The sequence below is a fragment of the Octopus bimaculoides genome, chromosome 2 (assembly GCF_046866305.1).
Source record: "Octopus bimaculoides isolate indiv1 chromosome 2, ASM4686630v1, whole genome shotgun sequence".
Classification (NCBI taxonomy): domain Eukaryota; kingdom Metazoa; phylum Mollusca; class Cephalopoda; order Octopoda; family Octopodidae; genus Octopus; species Octopus bimaculoides.
In genome coordinates, this window is record NC_142929.1 from 28,697,424 (window position 1) to 28,707,818 (window position 10,395).

Genomic DNA, 10,395 nt, shown 5'->3' on the forward strand with positions numbered 1-10,395 from the left:
TTCGTGTGTGTGTATGTGTGAGTGTGTTTGTGTGTGTATTTGTGTATCTGTGTGTGTGTGTGTGTAGATGTGATGCAGCAGCGTTTATACATTTGTGTGCACGTGTTTTGACATACACATAAAAGTACGCAGGTGTGTATGTTTGTGCGTATGTTTTCTTATAGAAACAAACATATTGGTTTGCAAATATACATAGACAACCCCTTTCCTCCACCACACGGAGACCTAAAACGCTAATAAATAACATTAAACATGTCCGAGTACAAAAGTATTTGAATAATTAGTTAACAACGACAGATATTTAGTTAATAACAAAGAAAAAACACTTAAATGGGCTGCGTATGTGTGTGTGTGTTTGCTGGCACTCCGTCGGTTACGATGACGAGCGTTCCAGCCAGTTGATCCAATCAACAGAACAGCCTGCTCGTGAAATTAACGTGTAAGTGGCTTAGCACCACACCGATAAGCGTACTCTTAACGTAGTTCACAGGGAGATTTTGTGCGATACAGAACGTGACAAGGCCGGCCCATTGAAATACTGGTGCTACTCACTTTTTTCCAGCTTGTTCGAATATTTTTAATCCGTCCATGCCATCCATCTCAGTGTATTCGTTGAGACAGGTCTTTGAGGAGGCATCCAATATCTCTGCTGAGTTGATATACATACGCTGTGTTCGAACGACCTGCACGAGTACGGCCATACTTTGGCTTTTCTCTCTCTTCTCATCCAGCTTTGAATTCTGGCTACAATGACTAGCTTTACTTAATACCAATAATTCGGGTTCACTGAATAAGTATTCGGGGAGAATACTGCCATATAAAATCACTATTATGAATATTTCTCAACTGATCTTTATAGATCTCTTATATCATAAAGTACAGTCACATTATATTATAAACTAAAGTAACATTCAATTCTACTCTCACGCTATGTCAATGTTTAAATACATAAATGTCACAATCTGGCGACACCAGTTGTTTGCCTGTTTATACCTTTATTCTATAATACATTTACTGGTTCGATTAAAACAGCTCTAAGGTCAGTCTTCATTAGGCAGCTACAACATCTTTGCTTTCTTTTAGCTACAGTTCAAGTTGGATTTTAGGCAGCAAGTTAACCTGAGCTCTAATTGTATGAACCCACTACCTTACGTCAGACATAATACTACCTATATATATATACATGATGAGCTAGCCTTCTCTATATACATACATACATACATACATACATACACACACACACACACACACACACAAACATATATATATATATATATATATATATATATATAGACATACATACATACATACACACAAGAGCGTGAAAGAAGTAGACAAACAGACAGACAGACAGATAGATAGATAGATAGATAGATAGATAGATAGATAGATAGATAGACGGAGAGCTAGCTAGCTAGCTAGATAGATAGATAGTTAGGGTAGAAGTAAATAAAAACAGTGTCCAACTAAAATTGAAATAACATAGCAACACCACTTGTAACAATAATAGAAATGAAATCTAACACTAGTTATGTTTATATGAAAACCAACAACATTTTTGCTTATGACATCAAAGACATTAAATGGAAATCATAAAAGATTTCTAAACAGAAGAGTTATAACTTGTGATATATTTCTTGTAGCTCTGAGAAGAAGAAGAACTTATATAAGCTATTCAGGTTTCCAAAGCTTTAGGCGAGGATCAAATTAAATCTGTAGTGGTTGGGCGATGGGGTAAAGGGTTCACGGGTATAATTACCTGTTTGACAGTCGTAAGAGAATTGCCTATAAAGAGAGCCGGATTAAGTGGAGTTGATATATAGTTAGTTGGTGGTTTTCAAAACACTATTGGAGCGATAGAAGAGAGAAGGGGCAAGTAAGAGAGAGGGTGAGAGAGAGAGAGAAAAAAGAGAGAGAGTATAGTACAGAGATTAAACAGAGATCGGTGGTTAGGAAATGTTGCGGAGTGTAACTTTGATAATGTGATGGCTTCAGTATGATTTTCTTTCAATGGTGTGTAGAAAATTTGCATCAATTCACTAATTCTGATAGGAAAGGATGATTTCTATGTAAATTTTATTTTTGTCTATTTGTATGATATCGGTTTCAAATGTTGACACAAGGCCAGCAATTTTGGGGAGGAGGTATATCGATTACATCGGCCCTAGTGTTCAGTTAGTACTTATTAAAGGATGAAAGGCAAAGTCGACTCGGCGGCATTTGAATTCTGAGCGGAGAGTCTGAAGAAATGCTGCTCAGCAGTTTTTCCTGCGCGGTAACGATCCTGTCAACTCGCTGCCTTTCGTTCGTATAATATTAATACAATGAATTACAGCGGTATGAAATACTTGAGGTCGTTATGAAAAGCCATCCGATTAAAATTCACAATTTATAGGAAATGCGATAGTTTTAAATGAATATTGTGTAGAGAGATTAGCGGGTATTTTCATGAAATAGAGTCTGTAATTTCGTGTTTTTTTAAATAAAACTAGGACACCATGCGGTTTTCAAGGTCTCTTTTTCACAAAGAATGTGCAAGATTGGCGGAAGTTGCTGAAATCGTTTCTGCGTATGGACTGTGCATAGAGTGTGAGAGAATGGTGTCATCAATCTAGACGCGCGTATCGTTAAACTCAACAGGGTGTACATCATTAATATAGAACAGAAAGTCTGGAACAGATCATTAAGTTCTGAAATCTGTCGAAATGTTAAGATACACTTCATTAAAAAATACTCTGATGACGTTAGATCTGCTCGATTGTGTTTGTTTGGAGTAACAAAATAGCGATGGACTGAACTGAAATGATGCTTTTTGCATATAGATCTTTTTTCTTATGCGCAAGAAATCTAGGACTACGGTATATAACGTGTTTTTGCCAAGAGGATAGAGTGTAAATATTATAAAATATATCATGGCAACGTATTCATGGTGTTTGACAAGTCTTTTCACTCTTAAAGTCACTGCGAAAGATTCTTCTGAAAAGAAAGGCTGACATTTTTTCTCCAATTCATCTGTCCAGGCTTCAGAATTTTTGTGACTTTTAGTCACTGAGATAGATACATTTTCAAGTTGTTTCACGCGTTCAATTATTACATTTAGATTCATTTTCAATCACGTGTACCGTAGTGTTCTGCTGAAGTCCAGATTTTTAAAAATATTCTTTTGCGTCTTTCCCTTTCACTCTATTATCTTGTTACCGGCAAAATTGTAACCTTGCTTTAGTATGTCTTTTACTTGTCATCTTCTTGATTCTATTAAAATATTATTTACACAGAGAAACTCCACTAAATCCGAATTTTCCATTATAAATTGTGTCTGGAGAGGACTTATACTTAATCTTCTAAGTTTCATAACATTCTGTATTTACTCTAACGTGTCATAGTCTGTTCCTTGTGATCTTTTTCTCTCGTTACATCCTCAAACTAAAGGATTGGCACTTTCGTGTGATTTACCAGATACGACATTTACTGTAGCTTCTATTTTTGTGCTGTTTCTTCTAAATGCTTATTCTTTATCAACACATTAAGTTGTTTCTGTTTCTCTCATTAGTCCTTCATCTTTTAACTAAGGAAAAGCTGATTGTGTCTTTCCTGTCCAAACATTCAATTCAAGCTCGCCCTGCCCGAAAACATGCTTATGTAACACTTTTCCATTTTAATTTTTAATCCTTTCCTATTTTTTACGCTTTGTATATAAACTTTCCACGCTTACGCTATTCAATTTCAACATGACATTTAGGTCTGGGAGTGGTGCATTGAAAATTGGTCTTAGTCTCTCATCATTGATGACTTTTATAATAGCTCAAGAGCAAATTTCCCAAGTTGAATATTCAAACAGATTTCATCGGAAGAATGAAATCATTCTCTTATCTGTCCATATCAAAGTCTCTAATGTGTTACTAAGAAATAGTTTTGATTAAATTGTGCAATATTCATTCCTAATCGTCTTAACTGTTTGGAGACAGAAACTCTACATAGCATGTTCAAGCCTCTTTCTAATGTTCTAAGCTCCTGATTCTAAATTCACAATTGCATTATATCTCTTATATTGAATACATATCAGCAACCTTTTTTTCCTCAAAAGGGTTTCGTGAATGTAATGCCTATCGTACGTTATTAACAAATTGCTAATGTGTCTACCAAGGAAAGTTTTTAGAATGTCTTAGAATATCTCAGTTCTTTATTCCTAATTTTGTTTTCAGAACCAATTCTTTTAGTTTTCGACTGCTTCCTGCAATATGGTCAGGTGTTTATAATTTCCATAGTCTTTCAGTGATATTATTTTGTTGTCTGAAAGAATAACTCAGTAGAAGGATATAATTTTCCTCCCTCAACCTTTACGTTTAGGGCACATTTGTTTTTATAAAAGTTTAAAACTGGTTCCTAGTATCTCAGACTGTTTCAAAGATTTAGACTATTCTAACATTTAGAGCAAAATTTGAGGTCACACAAGAATATTAAACGGTAATTATAATGGTCCTTAGTATTAGGATAAGGTGATATATTTGAAGTCGACATGTACTTCATTAGATCGATCCTAGTGGTTAATTGGGATTTAATCAATTGAACACGGTGAGGTCGACTCCAGTGAAGTAGATTTTAGTTCTCATTCCTCTGCAGTACATAATGTAGATAACAGTGAAATAACCGAGATAATTCTGTCAATTACTTTCCATTCTCCAAAATTTATAGCATTTTATCAATCTTGGAAATTATTGCTATCTATCAATATGACGAAATACCAGCCTGCGCGGGCAGTTGTCGCAAGTTAGTTAAATAGCATAAAAAACATTATCAAATATATTTTCATTCTGCACTAATTTGACACCAGTTTATTTTCACGTGCACTCGGTGTTAAACGAAAATTTAGTTCTAATATTTTGATTTATAGACGATAAAAGGCAGAACATTCAGCAAATCAGATCACTGAATTTAAAGCGTTTAGAATATTTACAACATTCAGTTTTTCACCAATAAGCCAAACTTTTATAAAATTGTTGTGTTAATACTTCAGTGTATGAGTAATTCTGACACTTGATACTGTAACAATTCAGCTTAGAATATTTTCTTTATTAAGGATTAAAACAAGAACTTTTCTTTTACATAAGCTTTTTTTTTTACATACAGTTCTTTTTTTTTACATGCTTTTTTACGTATATTCTGTGCATATATTTTTCTTACATATGTTTTACAAATTTACTAATCTTGCATTTCTGTCATGGAGTATCATATTTATATTCCAGCTGCAGTAAGTAACCATTCCTGTTGACCATTTGCCTTGATATATTTCTTTAATAGCAAGGATATCTCGGTGAAATATTTCAAATTTGTTTGTCAGTTCCATAAACAAGCTTTCTTTATAAGAATGGCAACTGAAAATGCATAAAGTGAACATTTAAAAATATGTAGTTCAAGATAATTTTGAATCAAATACAATTTTCTCATAGATTTCTGTGCGATGTTTACTAAGAAAGCCATGATACAACTCTTTAAATGAGTCCCAGACATCTAGATCTACTATTTTTAAAACTGAGGTATCAAGTTGTCCCTAATCAGTTGATGCATTTGAGGGAAGCATTTTGGCATTAGAAAAGGTCGAGAATTTTCAACTGTTTGAGGAGGATTTACCTTAATGTGTAGTAATATAGAAAAATAGGTGGCAGTGGAGGATATTTGACATGTTTCCATAGAATATCTAGGAGACTAGTTCTTACAAATGGTGTGTTTATTTAGAAGTTTGTGAATTCTACAGATACGAGAAAGAACAACAGTACCTCATATAAAACAGCTGTAAACATGTGAAGACATCCACAAGTGTTTCAAGTGTTTTTCAAATACCTTCAAAGATATACCATCTAGTATTGTCCAAAATTAATTAACTTTACGTTAACATACACACACACACACACGTATATATATATATATATATATATATATATATATATATATATATATATATATATATATATATATATATGTATGTATGTATGTATATGTATATATATGTATACATACATACATACACACACACATACTAGCTGAGTAGCTCGTCGTTGCCGGTCAATTTCGCAAAAGAATGCCCTTATTTAATTTTTTTTATTCCATGTCAGACCATATCTTTCCCGACGGAGAACGAATCAGAACGAATTCTTGCATTATCAGGTCATCCCATAAGTTCTGTCCGAATTTTGAATAAAGAAAACAAGTGATCAAATGTTATATTTAATTGAACTTTAATCATCAATGTACTTTCCCTGATTATCTATGACTTCCTTTCCTCTATTTACAAGCTTTTAAATCCCATCAATGTAAAACCTTTTTGGTTTCAAAGCGAAGAACTTTGAAATTTGCAGTTGCTTTCGGACAATTCATAAGGCACCCATTTTCCAAGTTTAGGAAACTTTCTAATTTGTTGATGATGACGATGAACAGTTGTATGGTTTGAACTAAGCTTTATTGCCAATTCGTCAACTGATAATGCAGTACAAAATGATGATGCAATACTTATAGTGTAATGTTTTCAAAAAAAATATGGAGAAAAAAAAAAAAAAAAAAGAAATGACTCATTTTGTCCAATTTAACAAATTGGCACCCCCTACATCCTACTTTCGTTTATTCGTTATAAAAATCCCAAAGCAAGCAATTTCTTCTTTTTGTGTTTTAATATAAATAGCTAGTGTGAAATCTCTTTAACATATATATATATATATATATATATATATATATATATATATATATATATATATATATATATATATATATATACATACACACACACACACACACACACACACACACACACACACACACACATTTATATCAAAATCACCGACGTATATGATGCACTCTCGAATGTTCATACAGTATGGTGACAATATACTGGAATAAATTATCAAACGTAAATGTATCATTTTATCTTCCCATTGGTGAAGAAACATTTTCTGAAAGCATTTCTTCTTTTTATTTTTAATGTGTATGTATGTATGTATGTATGTATGTATGTATGTATGTATGTATGTATGTGTGTATGTATGTATGTATGTATGTATGTATGTATGTATGTATGTGTGTGTGTATGTATGTATGTATGTATGTATGTGTGTATGTATGTATGCATGCATGCATGCATGTATAAAATGTGCAGTTGTTTATATTTTGGTCGAGAGAATTGCCATACAGGATGTAGAATTCATATGTATCTTGTTTATGTTTTGTTACCACGACCCACCACCAGTATGGAGCACCAACGGTATATGTTGCTATCCAATCATTGCAGCTGGCATGCAGTTGGAGATTTAACATTTCTTTCCTTTTTCTAGAAGAATCTTTCATCTAAGTAATAAAGGATGTTTTCTGAAGTGTTGTTGGCACTCCGTCGCTTACGACGTCGAGGGTTCCAGTTGATCCAATCAACGGAACAGCCTGCTCGTGAAATTAACGTGCAAGTGGCTGACAACTCCACAGACACGTGTACCCTTAACGTAGTTCTCGGAGATATTCAGCGTGACACAAAGTTTGACAAGGCTGGCCCTTTGAATTACAGGCACAACAGAAACAGGAAGTAAGAGTGAGAGAAAGTTGTGGTGAAAGAGTACAGCAGGGTTCGTCACCATCCCCTACCGCAACCTCGTGGAGCTTTAGGTGTTTTCGTTCAATAAACATTCACAACGCCCGGTCTGGGAATCGAAACCGTGATCCTATGACCGCGAGTCCGCTACCTTAACCATTGGGCCATTGCGCCTCCATTTCTGAAGTGTAAAACAGCCATTAAATAATGTAAAATATACATGAAGTATCTGTTATGAATGCTGTGGAAGAGGCTATGGTATTAGGGCTTCTTCTCAATATTTTATTATTAGTAATGATTATTGTATCTAGGGAACTTGTCTTCATCCGTTTCCCAAGGCTACAATTCTGTATTACGGATGTATTAGACACAGGAGGTTGAGGATTTTTTCTTTTGAAACATTTAAAACGGGAAACGCGTTTCATAAGCTACACCCTGTAAGTACGGTGCATACATGTATGCATACATACATACATACATACATACATACATACATATATACATGCAAAGAATATGTATGAAATGGAAAAGAACCCTGAGCTAGTTACAACATTCTCAAAGGCTGTAGGGTTTGAGTTTGGTCAGGATAAATGTTGTTATATGGTTGTAAAAGGGGGGAAATTATAAGTCAGACTAGCAACATCTCCATCAATGATTTGACTGTTTCCCCGATATCTGATGAGGAATGTTACAGGTATATAGGGGTGGGTAAAAACATATCTTACAATGGCACCGGTAACACAACACATATCACTAAAGAATATTACAGCCGAATAAAGAAAATTAGGACCGCAGAACTCTCTACATTCAATAAAACAGTGGCTCACAATGTACTTGCAGTGCCAGTACTCATACCAACATTTGGGCTGCTTGATTGGACGGTTGATGAGATCCGATGTGAAAACCCGAAAAATACTGATAAGTACACTTAATTTCCACATAAACAGTGACAAAGACAGCCTCTACCTAAAACGAAAACAAGGTGGCATAGGCTTAACACCAATCCAAAATGCCTTTGAATGTCGCATAATACTCCTTCGGCAACATCTTTTAACCACCAAATGTCGAAGTGCATCCCTTGACCAAGTTTGCATACATGTGGTTGATAGCATCATAAGACTTGGAAGGCAGCTCCTTGAGCAACATTATTTGTCTGATAACATGGAATACATGTCCAAAGAAGTCGCATGACTCTACGGCAACGTGTCATCAGATGAAAGAATGAGCCTATATGAGCAGAAGACTATGCATGGATATGTTAGTAGAAAGCTCCGAGATGATATTAGCATTGATCATCAAAGCAGTCTATCATGGACCAACAACCAGATAACTATATCCCATTTTGAAGGGTATGCGCTTGCAATTCAGGAATAAGAAATATCAACAAAGTACCTGATGCACGAAAGGGTTAGAAACGCAGGAAAAGCAGTAAAATGTGACAACTAATGAAAACCTCGTATAGTTAACACCGAAGACATCACCTACATCATAAGCAGTTGTCTGAAAATGTCATCACGGTCTCATAATGAAAAGTAGTACTAGTGGAATGTCCCAGTGAAGACCTCAATAAAATGTAAGCACAATAGAAATGATTTAAGGATTTGGAATAAAAAAGAGAAGTTGTGTACAGTTGCGGTAATTAGCTGCCCAGCGGACGTTAACATAAAGCTGAAGATCAGTGAAAAAGAGAATACCTACGCTTAGCTATTGAGAAATCTGCAGTTACTCTATCCAGATTACAAGTTCAGGTTTATACCCGTAATTATTAGGGCCCTGCTATATGTAACACGCTGCTTAAATATCATTCTTGAGAAATTAGGCTTCTGAAAACCAGAAAGGAGAGAGCTAATTCGAAGACTACAGATCCAAATCATCACTGGAACTGTAAAAATCTGTACTACTTTCTAAAAGTTTATCATTTAATTACATATGAGCATGTTAAGATCTGCAACTATTTGCATGAGAATACATATATAAAGCAAGACATACAAATCTGTACACATACATACATACATACATACATACATACATACATACATACATACATACATACATACCCTGTTGTGGATGTTGAAATTCTAATGAAGGAGCTTTGGATCTAAGTTAGAAGCCGGCTATTTCTCTATTGGCAAGAAATCTTGAAAGAAAACTGAGCAATAACATACATACATTTCATGTGCGCGCACACACACTCACACATAATTGCATGTATGTATGTATGTATGTATGTATGTATGTATGTATGTATGTACGTGTGTGTGTGTGTGTGTGTGTATGTATGTATGTATGTATGTATGTATGTATGTATGTATGTCTCTTTTATTTTTTAATTATTATAAATTTTCTACTGAGGAGGGAACCGGTTTCCAACAAAGATACAAGGATCCATCTTTGGGATGTAGTTAACACAGACAAATTCACATTTGGAACTTAAGAAAAGTCGTGCATATTTTTTACTGTTCCACTCACAGATTGCCCTTGTAATGTACGAATAGCCGGTCAAATTCTCTTTCTGAAAATCCCAGTTTATCCAGATTCTCATTTAAGCCTTTACTAACAAAACCTAGTGCTCCAATTATTATTGGTATGAATATGAATTCATAGTTTGGATACAGAAGCTGGAGGTTTCGAAGCAGTTGTCCAAAGATATCCTCTTTTTCTTTGATTTTCAAAGAGATATGTATATCTGCAGGGCAGCTAGCCTCTATGATGATACATACTTTGCCCCTCTGTCCCAAACGTCAATATCCGGTTTGTTATACTTACATTTGACAGAAGTTTTGATGGGAATATTCCACCATTATTCCTTGAGTTGGTGTTTATGAATG